This window comes from Sturnus vulgaris, chromosome 1, assembly GCF_052056855.1.
Source record: "Sturnus vulgaris isolate bStuVul1 chromosome 1, bStuVul1.hap1, whole genome shotgun sequence".
Taxonomy (NCBI): domain Eukaryota; kingdom Metazoa; phylum Chordata; class Aves; order Passeriformes; family Sturnidae; genus Sturnus; species Sturnus vulgaris.
Window position 1 is genome coordinate 60,797,029 of NC_142243.1, and position 24,555 is coordinate 60,821,583.

Below are 24,555 nucleotides of genomic sequence, written 5' to 3' on the forward strand. Positions count from 1 at the left end.
GGTTCTGAAAACTCTTGGTCAGCGAAATCTTGCAAGATTAAATCCTCCAGTACAGCTCAAGCTGTGTAAATGGCTGTAAATCATGAATGCACTTGAATTGACTTCCCTCCTTCACAGAGTTTATGTGAAATGACAACATAGTGGACAGGGGGAAACCCCCCCCCCCTGTATCCTATTCCCCACTTCCAGAAACAGCCTGCACCTGGGTTTCAGTAAGTCAGCTGCCCTGATGGCCATGCTGCTGGTGCACAGGGATTTGGCTTCAGTCCAAGCACAGGACTGTCTTTCTGCTGGTCAGATGTAGCATGTGCTAAACACATAAGAGCCTTGTTGTGTTTGGGTTATTTACCCAAATGCCTTGTTTCTGGTAGTGCAGTTGATTCTGAGTGTGGTTTTATAGGTTTGGTTTTTTTTGTGAGATATGAGTTAAGTGATATGATTATCCTGGAGACAATTTAGTATTTCTGTGAGTATTGTTTAATGGGAAACAATAGCCTAGTGCCTTGTTTTTAGCTCAGATATTTTCGTCTTGTTTATTGACAGGATAGCAATGGGAGCTTTAGTTGAAAAATACTTTGCATTTTAAAATGTTTTGCTTCAGGGTGTTGCAGACAGTTATCAATCACAAGAAGCTCCTTTAAGATAGCCTGAATAGCATTGTCTCTGTTTTAATCAGATCAGAAAGTGAGGTAATAAAACAAAACCATTTACTCAAAACTACAAAGTTTTGAAGTAAGTGTCAAAATCCTTTGTAGCTTTCGCTCCTTTTCAGGTAAAGTCCAAAAGAGGAAGTAGGGCCAGGTCAGGCAGTGCATTAAGGGAACTTGGCCACATTGCACCTCATGCAAGCTGCACCTAAGCATGAAAATTAGGTTCATTGGAACTAATTTGTGTGAGAATCTATTATATTTATTTCGTTTGTGAAAATAAATTATTGAAAATAATTAAGAATAAGTTATTGAAAAGTTTGTGAATTGAATGTACTGTAATTTTTTGCTGGGGGACTTTTCTGTTTAGCAGTTCAGATGTGACCAAGAGGTCACATCTGTGTAACCTTCAGAAATGTACAAAGCACTTAAGAAGTAATTTTTTACATTTTTGACCTTTCTTCTCAGGTTTTTGTTCTTTACTAGAATTCGGAAGGTGTTGGAGTATGGGTTTGAAAGAAAAACCAGTTATGGAAAGAAGGCAAGGAAATGTTTTGCCCAAACTTGAAATCATCCTATACCTGTGTTTCTCCTTGATGTAGGCTGCCTTCAATCAGTAGATTTTGATAGTTTTGGTAGAGAAGATATTTCTATTTCATGTACATACCTTTCATATTTTGAAACTTGAATTTTTTTCAGGCCTTCTGTTACTGATTTTTCTTTAAAGTATCTCTCAGACATCCAGTGTCATTCTGATGTGACTTCTTTTAATAGGACATCAAGTTAAAAAAAAAAAAGTCATTATACTAATTTCTGCTGGTATCTTAGTCCCAGAGGAGTCACCATCGCAGTCTGTGGCACATTTCACCATGGGAACAGTTTCAGTAGGCACTCTGCCATCTCCTTGTCTCTATCAAACTCCCCTAAAACCATGTCATGAATCCCCAGTGGCAACTGAAAGAGCTGAAGAAGCCCTGGAGAATGAACATTGTTAGTGCACCCTTGCAGTTAAATGGAGTGAGGAAGGGGAAGCAGCAGAAACTGTGTGCATTGCCTGCAGCCAAATCCTGATGCCACACTGACACTGCAGCTTGTCCCACCTGGCCCCAAACCACATCCAGCCATGCTGTGTGACAGCCTTGGGTGTGGAGAATTTGTAGATGTGTGCTTATCAGTGGAGGGTTTAGGATTAGATTTGGCAGGTCTGTAACAGCACTTATACTGGCCAGGGTGGTTTGTGAGAGTGCCCATCTGGATCCATGGGGGGACCTGAAATCCCATGGCATCCCACACTGATTGTCCCTCCATGGTCTCTTCCACCAGTGTAGAGAAACCCCCACCCCTCTCAGAGGAATTAATTTTCTGTGTCCAGCTGTGTTTGGGGTCTTTGTTTATAGTACTGAGGATGGTTGTTTAAGCAGCAGCATTATCCAAGGTGTGTTTGTCCATCCAGGGGAGGCTCTGTGGAGCTACTTGACATCGCATGTGAAAGCCTTTTTTCTATTTTAGTGAACCCATTTTTCCACAAGCAGTTGCACCCAGCCCTTGTCCTGGTGTACAAAGCTGCACCCAGAAGGGAGGCACTGCATTGTCCCTGACAGAGCCCTGGTGGCATTGAGCAACAGGATCCTCTCTAGGTGTTGTTGTGGCAACTGAAACCTCTCTGCTACACAATTTCTGATAGCCGTCCCTGAAGGTGGGGCTGCATTTGGAGTTAATTTAAACCTCCAGCTGGTTTAATAATCATCAGAGTACATATAGGTAGTGGCTGTTTCCCACAGACTGGGCAGAGATTGGGGATTAATGAAGTACAGATACCATTTATCCTTGGACAGGAAATGTGTCCTTGGGAATTTTTGAGTCTGTGGATTTGGAGGACTTCAGGGTGGAAGAGTGCAATGACTCTGATAATTTTAGAGAGGAAAGACAGTTGAGGAGAAAGAGCTGTTATAAACATGTCCCTGTAGCACAGTGTGTCTTTGATAAGGTGGGTTTAATGAGATAGTATATGATACTTTCAGTCAATAAATCAAGGTTTTTGCATCTCTTCCAGAAGCTGGCAGTGACCAAGACTATATGCATGGTTGTGCTTAAAAAAAAAAAAAAAGAAAAACAAAAAGGAAAAATGTAAATACATTAATTTATTCTCTAGCTCTGTAGGCAGCTCTTTTCCACTCAAAAATATTCAGGAGTCCCTCAAATTGGAAAACTATAGTTTTCAGCAACTCAGTCTAAAGCTAGTTTAGCTAGCACTACACAGTTATACTCCTGAGATGTAACACAGATAATTAGATAATGATCTTTTCCAAATCCTGCAAATTATTCTCATTTATTTTATTCCAAGTGGTCTTTACTTTATTTGCACATTTAAGGAACTCTATTTTCTTACTTTAAAAGTGTGCCTTTGCATGTCCACATTTTTTATTATTTGTCTGCATATTCAATTTGCAAATAAGCTGCTTTTCTTAAAGTAGTTTAAGAACTGATCAAGAAGTTTAAATCTTTCAGCCTTATTTTCGTCTCCTGTGGTTTTCCTCATATGAAATGTGATTCTTCTGAAGTGCATTACTTGGAATAGTTTAAAGGCTGTGCTTTCTTTCAAGTATAAAGGGACCATTTCTTATGAATACCATGCCAAGGAGGGAAAAGATTCTTCATTATGATGATGCTCTTCAGGGTTTCATATTAATAAAATTGAAAGGAACTTGACATGATGTAGCCACATCTGACCCTTCCCCATTAAACTCTCAATACCCAAAATTGAAACAATCTTTTCATAATGGGCCTAGAGGAATACTGAAACTATCCCAAACCCAAGCTGCTTTTGTCATTCGAACCAATCAACATTTGGTGTTTGGGTGTCTTTTCAGTGGGATAACATTGTGTTTTAAACAGAAGCTTTGCTGGCAAGTGTTACGACTTTGAAAAAATGAAGTGGTCTGCCATCATGGTCAGCTTGGCACAAACGTAAAAGAAAACATGTTTCTTCTTACTCTGCCGTGTAAGATGAATTGCATGGCACTTGCTGCTCTTGGGACAAGAATAGTCAAATGTGTGTGGCAGACATTCACATGGCTTAAAATAAGAGAAATTTTTATGGTAATACTGGGATTATTCTATGTAAGTGGATTTGCATGATGAAGATATGTAAAGACATTCTGACTTATTTTGGGTAAAAATGGGCTTGGTTTGATATGAGAACAAATTGCACTATTTGACATATGCATTTTCTTTTGATTCAGACACTTGGAATGAGGAATTTCTCAGTATAGCTATGTAAACTCTAAACAACTGCAAGTAAGCAGTCAGTTTTACTGCCAATAAGCACTAATGCTTTTCCATATTAATTCCTCTCTGAATTTGTACAACTCCTGAAATACACTTTAAACATGTATTTATTCATGGTAACATTTATCTTTGGGGTAGAATTTTTTCCATGCTTATCAGAAATGGAAGTTAAGTAAAGCCATACTGCCTGTGGTGAATGATGCTTGCAAGTGAAAGGAAAATTGTAATGTGGGAAGGTTGAGGCATTATGCCTAAAAGATACAGGGAACAAGGAGTGACTGGGGTTTCCAGTAAAGAATGAGTTATATGCAGAGAGTGACATGGCCTTGAGAAAATACAGTATGTATAAGTGGAAAAGATAAGCTTTTTATAAAGTTATGTCAATACCCAGAAGTTTGAAGATAGAAGAAAATCAGTTTTTCAAACTTTAGATATTTCATACTGCAACATTAGAAAGTATATTTTTTTTTTCTGTTTGTATGCTTATGTGGGAAGAGACAGTTTAGAACAAAAGGTTTGTTTTGTCTTCCAGATGTGGTTGGTGTTTTTCTTCCATCACCTTATGCTCTTTTTTTTTCGATTTGGGATAGTAATTTCTATAGAAAATGATCGTGAATCATTCCCTCATTTTTATTTCCATGATTTTTCCCTTCAAATTCAGAATTAACTATTTCTAAACCTAATTAAAAAAAATAATTGTAAATACTTTCAATCTTTTCCATACTGTGTCACAAAGAGTTGTGAGAATGCTTTTTGTCACTGAAAGAGCTTGCTATTTTTCTCCTTCAGCTTTGCAGAAAATTTTCTGAACCTTGACTAGAACACCATTTATCTTTCTATCACAAGAGAAAGAGAACCAGTCTCGAGTCCTGCTTATCTGTAGTTACAAACATAGTCAGTAGCCTTTTATCTCAAAGAAAGTATCTGGAAAAAATATCTAGAGAAATGAGAAGCTATGAAAGAAAGGAATATAAATACTGTATTTAAGAAACTGACTGATAGCTCAGTAGTTTGGAAGAGGTCAAGCATTTTTTTTCCAGTAATACCTCAAAGATCAAGTTACCAAAAATAGCATTGATTATTCTCTTGTAAACCGGGACAAAATATTTATAGATACTTTGCTTTTTAAAAATGGATTATTGACCATGGTACAAAGTGATTTATGGATATTTTTACAAAGGTTTGTTTGTTGGCTAAACTAGCAATTTATCTCAAATACAGGAAAAATAAAACACATTCTCTTTTTATAGAATTTTTATATTTTGAAAAAAATCTAAAACACATACCCTTTAACCAGCTGCAGAAGATACATGAAGAACAAATAAGATGGTACATTCAAAATCTGTGTTTAGTTAAGTATGATTATATTTAATATTTCTATATATTTGCCATTTTGAAAACTGGTAATCCTCAGAGTTCATAAATTGAGCCAGTGCTGTTCAAATTTAAAATGCTATTTGATCATGCAGCAGTGCTGAATTCTGCTCAAATAGTCAACCCTGCTTGCTTTAGCTGCAAACATAAACATGAGACCCTGAATTGTCTCCTTATGTTTCAGCTGAGCATGCTTTCACAAAATAGTATGGGAGCTGAAACATCCCTTTTGAAACTGAGAAGTACAGATGTGCATAAAATATTCAAAGCAGAGATTCTTGCATTGATAGTGTATCCCCTCACCCTAAGAAAGACGGGAGGGAACATCATCATCATCATCATTTCACTTATCCTCAGGAAATTTTTGGTCTCTATTTATTGTGCTGAAAAGCAAAAAGGAAATCTTGCCACGAAAGCAGATCAATGTAAATTCTGTAGCTAAACAAAGCAAAACCTGTTCTCCAATCCAAAAATTTGAGTTCTAGCTGCCTTGCTGGGTTTCTCTACACTGTAGTGAGGTCTAAGAGGTTGAGGTTGGTTGTGTGCATACTTCAGCCTGCATTTTTCAGTGAGGACACCCCCTTACAACTTTGCTTTGCCTGACTGTCTTGGGTGGAGATCTTGCTCCTGCTTCTTCTCTTTTTCATTAGTTTGCAGCACTTTTCTCAACTACTATATCTAAATAATTAGTTACTCTCTGGCCATAGTAATTTAAGTCATTATGGAGCCTATTACAGGATTAAGAGTTGAATTTATTTTCCCCCCTTTTCTGGGGTAATGTTCCAGATGATTTATGAAATAATTTAATTGTGTTGTGCTGCAAAAATATGGAGAAGCCTGGATCCCAACAAAGAACAGTAGTACAGCTTTCATGACTCTTCACGACCCAAATCTTCAGTACTTTGATTAAACAGCAGGAAAGGAAAGAAAACAGCTCATAGCTTTCAAAAAAATTGCAGTGTTTTTGTTCCGTTCACTTTAGTTTGGCTTGCAAAAATTACAGCTTCGGCTTTATAGCAACTGCAATAATTATGGCTGCAAATGGATTTCAATTATAACACTCTTTTTTCACACTATTGTACCTTTTTGGTAGGCTGCTCTTTGGGGAATGAAATTTTCCATGTGGTGTGGCTGTGAGATATAGAGGAAATAAGACTTGTCTTTGAATTTGGGCAAGGTTGGAAAAGCACATTTTTGAACCGCTTTATTTTTTCATCTTTTTAACATCTTCACAAGATATAAGTCTTACCTGGTGAACATGCCCTTTTCGATTGTTTGCAGCTTGGAAAGCCTACCGAAATGTTCATCTGAGGTTTTTTGGCCTGAGTTGGAGTCTTTGGGTACTATAAGGGAAGGATAGTAGAGCAGATATACTTTACAACAAAAGTGAAACAAGATGGTTATCAGGAGTGCTTCTTAGAGAAGCAGAATCCCATTTGTGCATTTCCTTTTCCCCCCACGATGCACTTACTCATGAGGAAAAAGTCAGGTGAAAATTAAGGTAATCTATGAGTAGATAAAAAGGATTTGATTCATAGTTCATGTAGCTGGAATTAGTTCTTATGATCTGTGTTCCATTCACAGACCAGGTACCTGGGCTGTAGTCCTGTTTCTGGGCTGCATGGTGCCTGGATGGTCTGCAGCAGGATTCCACACAGATGGCTCTTCAGCTGCTCTTCAAGTTTGTTGAGAAAAATGGATTTGCTTTTCATGCTGAGTTTTGATATGCAATATCTCCACTCGTACTCTCTTCAAAAACATTTCCTTCCTCCATTGCACTTTGTTTGCTTCATGTCTGGCCAGGTATTTGTATTGTATTAACAGAAAGAAGTGGATTTAAGAAAGCAAGGGTATACTTTACACTTTATACTTATTCTGGTTGAGAGACTGCTGACCTTGTTTTAGATTGCTTTATGTTTGTCTTCTGGGAGAAAAAAAAAAGCTGAATGTATAAATTTTCCAGCTAGCAGAGGGGTAGAAAGTGGTAGAGTGTTTAAAAAAAACCACCATGATTCCAAATCAAGAACGCATAGCGTCTTCCTTTTTTGGTTTACAGGATATGCCATCTATGTCTCACTGCTTTGTATATGAATGAGTCCTGACAGTGTTATTGTAAATGGCTGTGGAAGTGTTCTTCAGGCTGACCAAAAGCCAAATGTTTCCATTAATAGGAAGTGCCACAGAAGTTTTATAAAGCGAAAGTGGCATTTGTCTGCCTTTCCCACAGCTGTCTCCATGCCTCTTTCCCTTCCACAGCATACCTTGTCAAGGCCGTCTGACACTCAGTTCCCTCTTGGGAGGTTTGCAAGCTCTGAGCTGATAAACAGAGTGAGTTGAGGAGCTATGGGATTGACTGGTCCAGGCCTTGCTCTGCTCTTAAAAGTATACATATATATGAGAAGGTAACAATATCATTTTGCTGTCTTAAAATCGTTGGATAGTGTTGCTACATTTTATTCAAGTGGCAGTGATGGCCATAGAGATTGGTGTACAGATTTGGGTTATACACAAACCTGAGCTCACAGGAGATGCAGCAGCAGTAGTTGCAAGGAAGTACTGCTGGAAGGACAGAACATCTTTAGGCTAAAGGAGCTTGGGTACAAGCAGTGCTGTACAGAGGACCTTGAAAATAGTTTTTTGATCTTTGTTACTGCCACGTTCAGAGAACTGGGACATTGCATGTACTCTTCATGGGACAACAGGTGCTCCTGATTGCAGTTTCAGTCCTGCCTTGAAGCAGATGTGAAAATGTATTTTGGTTTTAGGAGTATTAGTGTCTTGGTTTGAAAAGACAGGTGTCTGCTAAGGGAGGTAGGAACTTTTCTTGAAATGGAAAATGTAAACCACCTCCTTCTGAATTATTATAATTTGGAAATTGAGGGGCTCTCAGGCAAAGATATGGGAATAGGAATAACAGTTCTTTACTAGGAAAATTAAAATATAATGCAGTACTAAAAAAACCCCAACAAAACAAACCATTGACAGAGTCAGAATACAACCTGACACCCTGTTGCTCAGGGTGTTGGTAGCAGTCCCATTAAATGGTGGCTGCAGCCCTCCTGGATGACAGATGTGGTTCAGTTGAAGCAGTGGCTCTGTAGAAGGTGCAGTTTTCCTCTGAAGGTCCAGTGATGATGTAGAAGGGTCTGGTTATCCCCTGGGAATCCAGTGGAAAAAGGCTGCCTTGGTGTTCTAAATTTCAGATTTTTATCTGAAATGGAAATGCTTGGCTCCCCCCCCTGACTGGAGCATCTCCCAATGGGATGATGTCATTTTATCAGTCATACAGTGGGACTCAATGGCCCATTAACAGGAGATATCTCCCTGGAGAGAGGATGGGTTGTGGAAAAGATAAAGAACACTGCTCTACCTGGATTCAACACATGGTGATAGAATACACACTGCTGGTTGCATCTTGCATTGCAACTTAAGACAGATGTCCAGCTTTCATTTTCATTGACTAAGGTACTCTCTCTTCAAATGGTCTATAAATTTATGTTGTCATACATTTGGGGGTCTGTTTGTTAATGTACCATTCACTGTCTGTGGGGATTGACCAAATCAGTTCCTAAGTAATGCCTTACATTCAGACCATGTGTTGTTTGTCTAGAGTGACAAACATAATTTTAATTGTATGTAGGATTTGTGTGTGTATGTTTAAGAAACAGTTTTAAAGCAAGCCTAGTGAGGCTAAATTTGAAGCTTGAAAAGAATTGCTAAATGAGTAGAAGTCTTTCAGAAACTTTCAGGTCTCATGTCTTTTTGTAATAAAGGGTTAATGTATTACAGTACGATGTGAAACATAGAAGAGAAGTGGAATATGTTACAGTTATAGTAAATGGAAAGAAAAATGGGCCTTTTAAAAACTTATATTTTTTATAGGTTTTTCTGGTCCCTCAAGGCTGGGATGGAGCTCAGGACACAGCACAGGATTTTTCAGTGTGTAGAAATGATCATACCAAGGGCAGATTTTTAAAAAATATGTATGCAAACTGCATCTGCATTCATATAAAAACGAAATAATCAGGAACACAGAATATGCTGACCTGGAAGGAACCTGTAAGGATCATTGAGTTCAACTCTTGGCCTTGCACAGGACCATCCCCAAGAGAGTTGTCTAAACACTTCTTGAACTCTGTCAGGCTTTGGTGCTGTGACCGCTTCCCTGAGGAGCCTGCTCCAGTGCCCAACCACCCTCTGGGGGAAGAATTCTAATACCCAACCTAAACCTCCCCTGACGCAGCTTCAGGCCATTCTCTTCTCTTGTCACTGGTCACCACAGAGAGGGATCAGTGTCTGCCCCTTCTCTTCCCCTCATGAGGAAATTGTAGACTTTGATAGCTGTATCCAGGGTCAGTTGGAAGGGTAATAATTTGATTTGCATGTCAAAGATGTACATTAATGTACACAGAGAATGAAATGGGCAGGTGCTATTTAGGCAGGGATTTTCAGAGAAAACTGGTTTTGACTAGTTGTTTAGCTCATTGTTTGGATGTGACAGTGTTGCAGTTGAAGGTTGTCATCTGAGATACTGACATCTGATAATGTGAGAACTCATGATGGCAGGAGTCATTATTTGAAGAGTTCCATACATTTCTTCCCATCAAGTTGGAGAGTTATAAAAATGCTTTCTTTGACCAAGTGCTTTAAAAACAAGTATTAAATGTGAAAGGAAGTGAAGGATGTGTAAAATGCAACTTTCAAAAGATGTACCTTTTTTCGTTGTGTCATGTCACAAATGTTTTTCAGGACTGCATGGCTGCAGTGATGTTCACCTGAGCTTCACCTCCAAGGCAATGATTTCATCAACTGGGTGTGCAGGTTTTCCTTTCTTTCAAAGAAAGATCTTACTTTGTTTCAGGAGAAATGACTTCTGGACTTTTTGAGTAATCCTGATTTTCTTTGAAAATGAGACAATTTTCCTATCTTTGGGTTTCCAGAGGAGATTAACAAACCTTCATGAATGTTATTCTGAGTCTTATGGTAGTCATGCCTTCTGCTGGGTAGCCAATTTTCATTTTATATTCCATTTACTCTAGCCAAGAAAGTAAATTGGCAAACCTTCAGTCTTTACATAATTTTATCTTTGTAAAGCAGGTAACATTGTTTATGTTAAACATTGTGGTTTACGTGATATACATAGAACACCACAAATATCTCAGTGACTATTTCCTAAAGCATTAAGGTTAAGCAACACTAAGTATAACAGTCTTACCCAAGGATTTGAAGTTTTAGGAAAGTATTTCATTCATCTACCATAAGCTGGGACTTGCTAGCAGTGAAGAATTGTTAATTTAGGCTCCTAAGGATGCTTTGTAATATATTTTTGTATTGTTTTGGTTGCTTAAGATTTTTTTATAATCTTTTTAAATGCCCTTTTCAAGGAAAAGATGTAGTTGATTGGTAAAAGGTAGACCTTTGAGATGACATGTGCTGCAAACTGGCAGTTAGAGGAGTGGAAAAGTCAGCCAAGGCTATTTCTACATAATGAAAAGGGTTTTCCTCTCAGAGGCCTTGGAAAAACTTGCCGGAGGTGGATACTGACAGCTGTAACATGAGCTGTATTTTTTCCTTTTTGTTTCCTTTTTAAATGTCAGGCTGAGAGAAGTCTCTTCTTTACAGACCAGTAGTGCTAAAAACAGGTTTCTATGGAAAGAAATTTCCGACCACTTTAAATAAAAAGAAAACCTAAAAATCCTTCCATATTTTTAACAAAACTGAGCTAAGTAAGCCTTTTCTTTTCATCCTGTTGCTTGTGATGACTCATGTTATTCTTCCTTGCCTGACTGAGGTATTTTTTAAAAGAATGAGATTACCTGTGGGCAGAGGTAAATAGTTTCTGCCATCTAGATTTAAGTATCTACTGTTGAATGGAGCTTTATACAGGACATTTTTCCATTCTTAGTAAAATGCTCTGTGTCTATTGACTATACCAGTAAGTCTAGCATATAAATTTACCTTCATGCTCTCATTTGTAGCTGTTTTCATGATTTCAGGTTATGGAGAATTCCAGCTGTCATGCTTGAAATCAGTCTGGATGGTGAGGAAGCTGAGAGTAGTTGTCTGGACACATGCATTTATCTTGGGAGAGGAAAGAAAGAAGTGCAGTGCATTTTTAGAAAGCTTTCTCAGCTCACATCCTTCCCTGTGTTGTTCTCTAAGATGATAAATCATTACTGACCTATTGCCTGGCTACCCCATGATTACTATAACAAGGCCATTAGAACTTGTGGTACAGCAGCTGTACTTTGTTGCCTCAGAAGGTGTGTGTGAAATTCTTTCCTGTGTGGTTATAGTCTCTTCAGAATAAAGTTGTGATGCATTAATGAAATAAATCCTAGGAATAATATTATATAATGATATTATTTGATTACGGTGATAAAATCATTTGTACATGGAGTCAAAAACGCTTCATTAAATACTTACACGTTTTGTTAAGGAGGATGAGATAATATTCATATTTAATGAATTTTATGCTGTGCTTTTTAATGCATTTGTAAATATGGACAATCTCAAATATTGTTTATCACAAATAAACAGACTAAAATGATCTGGAAATTTAAGAGTCCCAACAACTTGCTGAAGAGCTCTCTGGCTCCATATTGTAAACTTTTTCTAAATCTTGCAATGCAAGGGAAATTCCAGGAAACACTGAGAGCTTTAAAGTGTCAATATACCAAAAAAGGGTAGGAAAGTTGATCTAAAGGGCTGTAGATTGACATCATAGTATAAACAATATAATGGAAATGCAATTATGTCATGCTCAAGAAATTAAAGGAACAAAACCAGCTTGATTTAAAAAAGAAAAAAACCCCAAACTCTGATGAATTAATTAATGAGTTTGATCAGTGAAGGCAGCTATGATGATTGTGATAGAATTTTAGGGGCTTGCAATTTCACTTAACATTTTAGACACTGATTTAAAAAAAAAAAAAAATTGCACAAAATTTGTATATATAAAAGTTAAGGCCCAGCAGACTGATACAGAAAGATGTCAGTGTAGGGTTATTAAGGGAGTTATTTCTAATTATATTGTACAGAGGTCAGTAGAAAGATTAAAATTAGTAATTAAAGATCTGAAAATAAATACAAAATTGCTACCACATATTGGAGGTAACACAAAAATGCTTGGATAAAAGGGGAGGATAGGGACTTGATAAAAAGAGCTTTGAATCATCTACTATGCTGAGCCACTTAAGTAAAGTTTATTTTAATCCGTTTAAGTGTGAGATCACTCATCCAGGAGCAAAGATTGTGCATCCTGCATGTGAAGGGGGAGAAGGGGCTTTGTCTTGGTATGAGACAATTCAAAGGAGAGCGCTCTGGAACAACTTGTTTCCTTTAAGGTTCCAACAATCCCATTCCACCAATAACAAATGAATACTAGCAGATGAAAGTGGAAAAAAACCCCAGTTTATTAACAGATAGAATGCCAACAGGGAGGGGGAAGAAACATAAATAACTTCTAGATATCAAACTGTTAGACTTCACCAACCCACTGGAACAAGAGAAACCCCAAATCCTGGAAATACCTGTTCCTCATATGGAACCTGTTTTTTTTCAGACAGGGAGCTGTGGAATTCGTCCTCAAGGCAGCTCAAAGATTGCTACTGCAGCTTTTCTGAGCCAAGGAAAAAAAAAACCTAAAAAGAAAGAGAAACCTTTTCCTAAGCAAAGATTAAGTAGTCACTGGCATAAATACCACCCCAACACCTGTGCACAAGCAGCTTCCACACACACAGGTACATGAGGTCCCTGAATACAGAGTCTTAAGGATCCAATAACAATTTGTACTATTGTTATTGTATAATCACAGATGATTATGGGATACAATATCATGATGAATCACCCTAAGACAGGCTTGTCTTCTGTAAAGCACAGACCTTGAGAAAGATTTCAGGATCATAGCAGAACCAACAATTGAACATGACTTCTCAGCATGATGATTGGCAAAAAGAAGCAGTGAGCTCTTTGGGTATGGATACAGAGAGAATGGTGCCTTGGAGTGGGTCTTTTTCTGTATAGATTGTTGCTTTGTCTAGGGGTAGAATTGTGTGTTCACTGATGAGATGCTTCCTGTTTAGATGATGTAAAAGACTATAAAACCTGTTCAAGTGTTTAAAGGAATGCCTCAATTAGAAATTTCAACTAATCACAGCATTTTTATTTTAATGAAGGCCAAGAGGCACCTAAGAGTTATTTGTAATCTATCAGAGAAAGGTGTAACAGAAACCTGTAATTGAAATGTGATGTATATATTTACATAAACCAGACCCAGGACCTTTTCAATTCAAGAGGGATTACTGTAGGGCCTAACTATAAGTGTTCCTGGGAAATACACTGTAGCTAAACAAATTATTTCTGTCATGGAAGATTAACAAATGAATTGTAATGTCTGGGACATACAAGAAGGTAGACTAAATGACACAGTCTATTACTGCCTCTTAGGATAATTTATTTTTAAGAGGGGAGAATTTAGAGTATCATTAGTACCACAATATTTGTTTCTGAGACTTTTCTGTTGATAAAATAGAGACAAATTATAGGAATGCAATATCAGTCTCTCTGTACAGGAGTTTTGAAACAGTGCCAAAGCACTGTGATAAAATCCCAGAGCGAGTGGGATAAAAATGGCAGAATGTGGTTCATGTCTGGGAGTGAAGATACAATTTTTGATCAAATAATACAGGAACTGAGATAAAGTTCAAAATATTGCAACTTGTTAGTGTCAGTTTGTATTCATTACCCTTACAGCACGGTTTGGTGAATAAAATGTGTTCTGTGTCCAAGGCAAGGCAAAGCTCAGTTGGTGCTTGAGCAGGCTGTGCAGGGAATCTGATGCACAATTATGAGCTGTGATTCTTTTGTGAAAAGCTCTGTGTCTACTACTGGAGCTCCCTACACAGATATTTTTCTTACGTATGACAAAGCACTGGGAGGTTGCTGGTGCTCATTTTCAGGATTTGGTATGTTCTGCTTGTAGGGTCAATGCTCTTTAATCCTGGCCTGTAGCCTTTGATATCCATGTCTACTCCATCTCCCCTCCACTTTGTCTTTTCCAAGCTCTGAGTACCGTGCTTCTGATGCACTTACAACTGTCTGCAGTTGCTCCTTGCACTGTCTGATATTTTTCCTCCCATGCACTTAGTGTTCTCTAATCTGCTCTTACTTCAGCACTGCATTCCAGCCAATTTGGAAATGAATAGACCCTGGAAAAATATGTTCCAAAGTTCATTCAGTAGGAAAATTAAGGAAAGACTTCACTCCTGGAAATGAAATACCATCAGTTTTGGCCTAGTTTGATAGCTAGGGTGGGCATTATTATCGTGGTTGATGCTGCTAGCAAAACTGCTTCCAATCCTAGTGCTGCTGAGCCCTCAGCCTTTAAAAATTAGTTACACAAGGGCAGGGTTGCTATGCTGCATACACTCCAATTGGAGAGCTACAAAGGGCTCTTTTCCCTTCGACTGGGTCTGTCATGGTCAGTGTCAGAGGTGTTTTTGGCACAATGCACCTGGTTCCAGTCATCTTATGCCTTAGACCTGAGAAGATGCCTTTCTCCACAGGAGTGTCTCTTGGCTTTTAATGGGTTGCTGTATATATATATTTAGAGGAGGTCATTTTGCATCACAGCCCTTCATAAAATGTGTATATTATCCTCAGGGTTCCATGTAAATGATAATAATCAGGAGGAAAGAAGTGGTTATTTCTGAGGCACCCAAAGACCCAAGGAGAGCAATCTGGACAGATCAAGATTATTTTACACCTCTACAGAGCAAGATAATATCTAGTGCATATAAACGTGTATTTTAATGACTTTTTGTTATATTACATCTTCCTGAAAACTGAATTATAAAACAATAAGCCAATCTCCAGTGCCCCCTGCCCTCATTGGTCCCCCACCCCTCACTTCTGATACTTTCTCCTTATGACTCCCACTGGTTAGAATCTCTTTCACACCTCTCCCCAGGGATTTATGTGTATTTATTTATGTGTCAGGTGCTGTGGTTGGGATGAGGCTAATTCTGCCCTCTCCCACCTTTGCTGAATCTCTTCTCTTGTCCCAAATCACAGCATATTCTGTTTATCCATTTCGAGTCACTGCTAGAGTAGTCTTCCATGTAGGCCACAAATTTGTGTTGTTACCAAAATTTTACATGTGATGGAACAGAGAAATGGGGATTTGAGAAAAGTACTGCTATTAGGATAAACACACTTGATGCATTGGATAATGTGTAAAATAATCAAAAGTACTCAAAGGAGAACATGCAATCACAGGAGATGTGTAAAGTGGTAATACCTGCACCTAATCATGTTAGGTTAAAATCTTATTGAAGTTCATACAATATTGCTGTTGTAAAATGCCATTTTTCCTCTTCCCTGTGAATGCATCTCCAGCTTCAGAGTAAAGCTCTCAGCTTTGATCTGAAGAGCTGGTTTCCACTCATGTGTGGAAATATTTCCCTTGTTTTTTTTTAAAGCCTCCTGAACTTGAAGGGAAAGTTTTGGTTTTCCTTGGTTCCCCTGAGAAACACTTGTTCATTCTGCTCTTGTCCATGGATAGTTTCCCTTTGTCATTTTATAATATCCTCTAGCCCAGCCATCTGAGAGGTGGGCAGCTGTATTTGCTGATGTGGCTTCTAAGCAGGAGGTTCCTGCCCCTTAAATGATCTATGAAACGAGGAGAAAAGCCTTATCATTGTCATAAGGAATGGCAAGCTTTCTATTAATTTGCGATTTCAGCTGTAAATGGACTAAAATGACCATAAAATTTCTGAAGTACTGATTCTTTCCTGTTTTTCCTTTTGGTTTCATGTAAGTTGTGAGCAGAGGCTCAGAGTGTGAAGAGGGGAGAGTGTTAGCAAAATGCTGTCTGGATGATTAGAGGAGAATGGAAGAAGAGAAAAGTGGTGGGGAGGAAGACAGCATGGAGATAGAGTGTTACTGTGGTGATTGTTAGCATACTGATATGTAGGTATGTGCAGTATAGGAGAACTAGAGGCTACCAAAATGCCCCTGGCACCATGCATAATGCTTGTACTATGTAAAGGATAAGTTTCCTTTAACTCTTCTTCTCAATATTTATTGGTTAATAATATTAATTCTATTACTTAGAGTGTTGGAATATAGTGAATGGGAGTTTGTCATCCTTAGAGACAAATATTGCTTCCAGTAAAATATGGTTCCCTCATGCTCTTCAGATATCACAGCTCATATCTATACAGAAGCCATGGCATAGTGGAATAGGGAAGTAAAGAACTCAACCTGTGAGTCCTGGTTTCACAAGGCTTCTAGGAGGTACCTAGGATATGAAATATGAATTGATATTAAACATAAAAGCTGACATCACAGATGAGTTCTGTTCACATTTTTAAATTCATGTGACAAAGCAGACAATTATAACACTCTTTACTCTTTCCTTTTACTTGTATTGATTTAAAATTCTGCTTTGAAGAGGATTAGACTAATAAATACTACCTCCTCTGTTTAATAGTGCAAGAATAGACTTGGGTCACGTAATTACAACCGTATTGGGTTTGTGTGGCCAGGTTTTGGCAGCATGGGGACTGCAGAGGTTCTTCTGTGAGAAGCTACTGGAAGCTTCCCTCACGTCCAACAGAGCTAATGTCAATAGGTTCTGAGACAGACCAGCTGCTGGCCAAGGCCAAGCCTCTCAGAGATGATGGTAACACCTCTATGATAGCATAATTAAGAAGAAAATAAAAGTTACTGAGCAGATGTGATTGTGCTCAGAGAAGAAATGAGTGAGAATATGAGAGAGCAGCCGCTGTGCAGACACCAAATTCAGTGGAGGAGGAGGGGTAAGAGGTGCTCAGGCACTGGAGCTGAGATTCCCCTGCAGCCTCTGGTGTGACCATGGTGAAGCAGCTGTGCAGCTGCAGCCCATGAAGGACTGCAGGGATGCTGAGATCTCCCTGCACCCATGGAGTAGACCCATGCTGAAGACCCAAAAGAAGGTTGTGATGCTGTGGGGAGCCTGTACTACAGCAGGCTCGTGGCAGGGACCTACAGACCATAGAGAGAAAAGCACATTTCCTGGTATGACTTGTGACCCCATGAGCTACCCATGCTGCCATAGCCTGCTCTGGCAGGACTGCATCCCATGGAAGGAACCCATGTTCATGAAGAACTGTAGCCTATGGGAAGGACTCATGCTGCAGAAGTTCATGGAGAGCTGTCTCCCATGAGAGGGATCCCATGCTGGAGCAAGGGAAGGACTCCTCTACCTGCACCAGCAGAAACAACCCATAATTAACTGACCATAACCCCCATCTCCCTGGGTCACTCTGGTGGAGGAGACAGAGCTTGGGAAGGAGGGAGGGATGGGAAAAATGTGTTTTTAAGATTTGTTTTATTTCTCATTATCCTTCTCTGATTTTGATTGGAAATAAATTTAGTTCATTTCCCCATGGCAAGTCTGTTTTGCCCATGATGATAATTGGTGACTCCTTATCCTTGGATAAAAATATTGTTGGATGTCCTTGTCCTTATCTCAGCTTGTGAACCTTTTATCATACCACTCTCCTGTCCAGCTGAATAGGGTAGTGATAGAGCAGCTTTGGTGGGCACCTGGCTTCAGCCCGGTTAAACCACTATGGCAACGCTCCTCCCAAATTCTCATTGTGTTCTATCTACTCTCCTGTTACCAAAAGAAGGATTTATATTTTTGTGTGTAAATACCTCTAGACTTCATATGTAGTCTGTTCTCATGTCACTAGTTTGTAAATGAAAATACAGAAACATCATTCTTCTCATGTACTTTGCCTCTCTCTTTCAGATGCATGCAGACAGGAAAGCATGCTAAATAGTATGTTGTTTTCTTTGCAAGAGTTCCCAGGACCGTTTCTATCACCTCTACTTTACTGAATTAACTGTAAAAATATTGATGTTAACCATCTTTTATGTCTAGCTATCCTCTTCGACTCAGGATGATTCTGCTTACTTTGAATCCTGACACGATGGTACTATTTTCTCTTGTACTGTTTTACAGGAAACTGGGCTTAACTAGAATGCTTCCTTGTTTCATACATGTGTTTCTTATAAAGCTGTATTAATGCTTTTTATAACAACAACATTGAAAGAATCATAACAGCATAGTGTCAGGCCTTCAATTCAGGAAAAAAAAAAGTTAAAATTAAGTATCTATCAAAACATTTTCTACTGCTACTGTGACGTTTCAGAGCCCTCCAGCCTTTCTATCCACTGCCTCTTGACTCTTCTAGCAGATTTTCAACCTCCTGGACTACTTGAGATACTGGGGTTCAAACTAAAGTGACATCTGGACATCTGTTGTTTGGTACTGATGCTTTTCTCAAACAAATCCATTGCAGTTCTAGGGAATGTGGCAGGATAATCTCATCCATAGATGTTTGACCTACTGATAGTAAGGTGACCTGCTGGATAGGACATAGATATACTTTAAGAGAGTGTGAGAGAAAATGTGCCCCAGGACCCTGTCCTGGTACCAGCCAAGATTATTAATTTTGGCAGTGGCCACAAGGGGCATGGCTGGAACTTGGAGGCTCTTCTATACCAGCTCATGTAATTTTCCAGTAACAGGGAAAGGGGTCCCTTTTCTGGGTCACATAATGTGGCAGAGGGAGTGGTTGGGTATTGCTGGGGGCTTTCCTCGTGGTGAACATGTGAATCATTGACCTCTTGAATCGTTCACCTCCTTCTTGTACATATTTGTATTGTTGCTGCTACTGTTCATTGTCTTAATTCATTGCTTTTTCTGGTAAATTGTTCTTATCTCAGGCCTTTTGGGCCTCTGATTCTCCTCTCCAGCCCACTGCAGGATGGAGAAAGAGAGAAAGAGGGGAGTAAGGGAGCAGTGCATGGTTTGGAGTGATTCAGTGGGAATAAATTGGGGAACACCATTCTTAAACCACCAGAGACTCATATGCATGGAGGAGTGGGGAATCCTGCCTCAATTCGTATAAACCTGTCTTAGATGGTTATTTTCCCTGAGAAGTGACAGGCACCTTCAAAAGGGAGCAGACATTTAGTCACGTACTTTGTGGGATGGTCAGTGAGAAACACTGAGAAGAGCATGTCCTTCTCCTGTGTCCTTTACAGAGATTCTGTGGGAAGCCTTTTGATTACTTTGCTTTTGGCTCTTGAAATGTACCCAGGTGCTTCTGCCATATTTTTTCCAAGAGAAAGAGGAAAAACCATCATGAGAAGAAGGGAATGAAGGAAGGATGTCTGCTTTCTCTTACAGAGTAGGTCAGAGGTTTACTTATGGCTATGAAGAAGGAGATAGAACTCAGGCAAAGACTGCAGGCACAATGTCATTCAGTGTCAATCAAGCAGCAGTCATCAGCTGCTGAGCTGCATTATGCCTTCAGTCTGAAATACCCCACACAGCAAAAGGTGCATAGGACCAGCAAGGAGGACTCCTAACCACCCCTGTGGGCTATGGCCTCAGGAAGGGGCTGGAAGAGTCAGTTGTCACCCCAGTCCTTGGCTATGAGGACAGCTTGTGTGGGAGATTTTGCATTGGAAGTTTGTTGGATGACACATACACACAACTGGTTTTATCCAGATGTATATAGGAAGAAAGCAAGAGATTGAACAAGCAAATACAGTATATGAATGCTGAAATTAACCATGATGTTAACAACACTTTCCCAGGTCCATTGGTGTGTTGATCTTTTAGCAGACCGGTTACCGTATATGATGACTCAGGATCTTAAACTCCTCCTCTAACAGCTTCATACACAGTTCTCCTGTGCTTGACTTGTCAATCAGGGTTGGAGGGAAATGCTGTGTAAAAGGAAAGTTGAACTAACTCTACACTCAGTGCAGTTTAAGACACCTTTAAAGGAAATCTCTTTTAAACTTTATTTTGATAAAACGTTTTATCAGTGGAATATGAAATGTGGAAACTCCAGTGGGGAAAAAAAAGAGTATATGATAAATTATATATGTGCAGGAAGAGTCTGGATTTAATTATTGTCTCTATTCTGTTGTCTTGGTTTGAAAGACAGGTGTCTGCCAAGAAAGGTGGGAGCTTCTTTTTAAAATGGAGAATGTAAAACCCCTCCCTCTAAATTATTATAATTTTGAAATTAAGAGGGCTCTCAAGCAAAGCTATGGAAATAATAATAACAGTTCTTTACTAGGAAAATGAAAATAGAAATACAGTATTACAGAGAACAAATCCAAAAACTGACAGTCAGAATACAACCTGACACCCTGTCAGGCAGGGTGTTGGTAGCAGTCCCATTAAATGGTGCCTGCAGCCCTCCTGGATGACAGATGTGGTTCAGTTGAAGCAGTGCTCCTGTAGAAGGTGCAGTTTTCCTCTGAAGGTCCAGTAATGATGTGGAAAGGTCTGGTTTTTCCTCTGGAATCCAGTGGAAAAAGGCTGCCTTGGTGTTCCAGATCTCAGTTTTTATCTAGGTAGGAAATGCTTGGCTCCTCCCCCTGGCTGGAGCATCTCCCAGTGGGATGATGTAATTTTATCAGTTATTCAGTGGGACTCAGTGGCCCATTAACAGAAGATATCTCCCTGGAGAAAGGATGGGTTGTGGAGAAGATAAAGATTGATTTTAACAGATTGCCCATTAGCAGAGAATGTCTCCCACAGAGATAAGGATCACTGCCCCACCTGTTTTCAACAGATGGTGATAGAATACATACTTTTGGTCACGTCCTATATTGCCACCTAAGACGTCTGAAATAGATTATATTTTCAGAAAGAGAACAAAATAAATAAAAGCTTGAGTTGTTACCCCTATTCCTCCTTCTTGGGTTCTCTTTGCTCACCTAAGTTCACATCTTCATTTCATAAATACCCATCAGCTCCTGGGCTTTCTAAGGATTTGTATTTTTGTGTTGTCAGTATTGCAGGTGTCTTGTCATATATTGCAGATTGGTTGTGCTTTGCCTGGTGCCAGGAAAAAGCTGGGCATTTTAACCCAGCAGGTCTATTTTCTTGAAATGAGAGTAACATCATTTTATATAGTCAAGGAATTTTCTGTATTTTTCATCTAAAAAACCCCAATGAAAGGCTGAAAGTGAACTACGAAGGAGAAAGGGAATGGGTAATAAAAACATAACTGAAAACAGTAGGCCAAATAAAAGAGCTGACATTTAAATGTGTAAGAAGAACACAAAATTATATTGCCATAATGCATTTTAGTCCAGAGCTAAAAAATCAAAATCTGAGATCACTAATACATAAACCGAATTTGGATGGCAGGCAGTACCTTTTCTTACTGATTATCACGAGAGGATTACCCATAGTATATTATTGCTAAGCCTTTGCAACCTTTGACATGGAATATTCGCAATATTGATTGCAATTTCTCCTATGCCCACATCAGCAATACCTTTATCACTCACCAGCTGATAGCAGAATCCAGGTGCACAGGGATGGGTGAGCATTTAGACTTGCAGTGAGACTGTTCTCAGCTGGGTTTTGACTCCCAGCTCTTCATTCAGTGTTTCAGGGTGTTTTCTCAATGCATACAGGCTCCCAGGCGCCTGGTGTTTATTTAACTAGATTTAGGATTTGCTTTTTTCTTTCCCAGGATATCTTTTCACTTTTCAGTGTGTGTGCCAAGAGGAGTTGCTGACCTAATGGAAACAGTTGTGTGCTGAAGTAAAGCATTTAGGAAGATGATAAAGAAAGCACTCCCGTTCTTTTGAACACTAACCCTAAATAACATTAGGGCATGAGACAACCTGCAATTACTTTGCTTTTTTTTTTTTTTTTTTTCCGTTCTAAACTTTGAGATTCTTCAGAAATCTGGTAATAGTTGAAGTTTAGCAACAAAGGCTATTCACCTACTTGTTGAATTGTAGCTGTTACAAGATTGTAAAACAGTAGCATGTATGATTGAAACATCAGGCTTCTGATTACCTTCATATAAATTTGGCAAAAAATTCATCTGTAACTTTGTAAATGAGCTTTTACCAATCAAGTAGACTTTTAGTTCTGTCACTTCTCTGGAAAAGAGTTTGCAGATGGGCTTTTCCCCCTCTTAACTACAATAACATCTTAAAACCTCAAAAAGATATGTATTAAAAAAAATCCCCAACTTGTGTGTAATGGAAACTAGATCTTTTCTAGCTGATTTTGTCATGACCGTGTTATGTATGCCTTTGCAGTGGGGAGACATCAACTCTAAAATTATGCCAGTCTGAAGTAACATACTACAAATCCTAGAATACCTTTATCAAAGTAAGCAAAGGACAGAGGAAAGCTCTTGGGAAGACAAAGGTTGTTATTCTTTTGCATAGTAGGAGGCTGGAAGTATTAACTTGTATGAGTGTTGCAAGGAACAGGGCAAGGAAGTTGCTCCTTATTTGTTTTCAGGTACTAGAATGACATACACACATTCATTCATTTGAAATGAATGAAAATCTTCAAGTTAAAAGCCAATTTGTCAAATTAATACTCTTATTGAATTTAAACCTTGCACCCTGGATGACTCACAGTTTAGAGAGGGAGACTGCGATAACAGGAGAAGATAGTTAATTTTAAAGTCAAGCATTGTCATCTTACTGCTTCACAAGCTATAATGTATGCTTATTAAGACCTACAGCCGTGATTTCATTTGATAAATTGTGGCAGGTAGTGGCTTTTGTTTCTGAAAGGGGGTGGACATTAGAGTAATTTTTGAGATCGCTGATCAGGGAACTATTTATCTCTTGACACTGAGTTGAGGATTGATGTTGTAGTGACCTGTGAGTTGATTGAAGTTGTATGCTGGATTAGCACAGTGCCTTTCATACATTTTGCAGCATTAATATGTTGTCTGCTAAATTGGAATTGTCAAATCTTTTCTGTATATTTAAGCCAGTAAAAATTCCTAGTCTTTATTCGTGCTTGTTATTTAGCACCTGAAAGAATTAGATTTAGACTAAAAGTTTCAAGCTGTGTGTTTTAAAAAACAGGTTCTGGAATTAATTCTCCGTCATTTAACTAACCAGAACTTAATTCTCAGAAGTAACTGAAAAGCTATGCCGAATTCAGTTGAAGCTCTGGAATTCACGCATGGGTTAAAATCCTCAGGAACAAGTCAGAGGGAATAGAATAAAGGCCAGACAGATCAGAGAACTTTCCCACAGAGAAAGAAAAGAGAATCTCCAGAAAGACATGAACAAGAACAAATGCACCAAGCAACTGTAGAAGTCATCCTGATGATTATGTGTATTTCTTCAGATGATGCTGCTGGAAATTAGTTCATATTCATTCCTGTAAAGGGCCGTGCTTCATCCTTTATTCCTGCTGTAGATTGTAGGCATTATTTACATCTCAATTTATTTCTCAGCCCATTGGTCATAATTAAAAATGGAATTTGGCACTCTCTAGAGTCCTTGCTGGAGACTTTCACCTTGTTGAAGAAAGGGGATTAAATGTGATGATTTATTGAGCTCATGTACAGTCCCCTGAGTGTACTGGGGCACTGAGCCAAAAGAAAGCTGAAATGATATCCAGTCTGGCAACCACTTACACCATGAGTAGAATAAATCCTATCCCTTGACTCAAACTCTGTCTTGTTCCAGCCAAATTTACTCGAATTCCTGATGTGTGTGGGCTCTTGGTAGCCTAAAGTTAAGGTTGTAGAAGACAGTGGCTGCCTGCCAAGGCAGTGCCTTTGAGGTGTTGGACTCTATATTTGTGTATTGTCATGATGTGTCTTAGTCCTTGCCTATTAAAAGTGACAAAAATTATTTCTTCCAGTTACCACACTCCATCTTCAATTAGAAATTATATTCTGAGTCACAGATGTGACGTCTGATCATTGCTCTTTGATTACTTTTCAGATTTTTATGACTTCTTGATACTAAAGTCAAACAGAAATACAGTCATAAATCTGGCAGAGGCTTTGGTTTCTCTGCTAAGTCAGAGAAAAAAAAAGAAGGAATAGGTGGAAGGAACATGTACAGTTACTGCCACAACATTCAAAAAATTATTTGGGGTGATTGTTCTGCGAGAGGACATAGCAAGCCTTTGTTACCACGTTTGCTAGGGTAAGCTTTGCAGTTCAGTCACGGTGAAAACTTGCACCAGTTCAGTGACTCCAGTCTGTACAGATTATTTATTGCTGTTACTCACTGAACCTTAGTTTCAGAATTGTTTCTGTTCATAATTTGAAGTCCTTATATATTACATTCATTATAGTGTCCTTCAAGCTCTTTTTTCTATTACTGGATCTGTGCTGTCCATATGCTATGATTTGCCAGGTTTGTTTTTTCAGGGCTCAGA

The 24,555-nt window shown here is 38.8% G+C and overlaps 1 protein-coding gene across 1 annotated transcript in view; it reads left to right on the top strand.

Annotated features, from left to right (window-relative positions):
• ITGA9 (integrin subunit alpha 9) overlaps positions 1-24,555 on the top strand; it is a 215,252-nt gene that overhangs the window by 81,007 nt on the left and 109,690 nt on the right. The gene's annotated exons all lie outside the window — the stretch shown is intronic.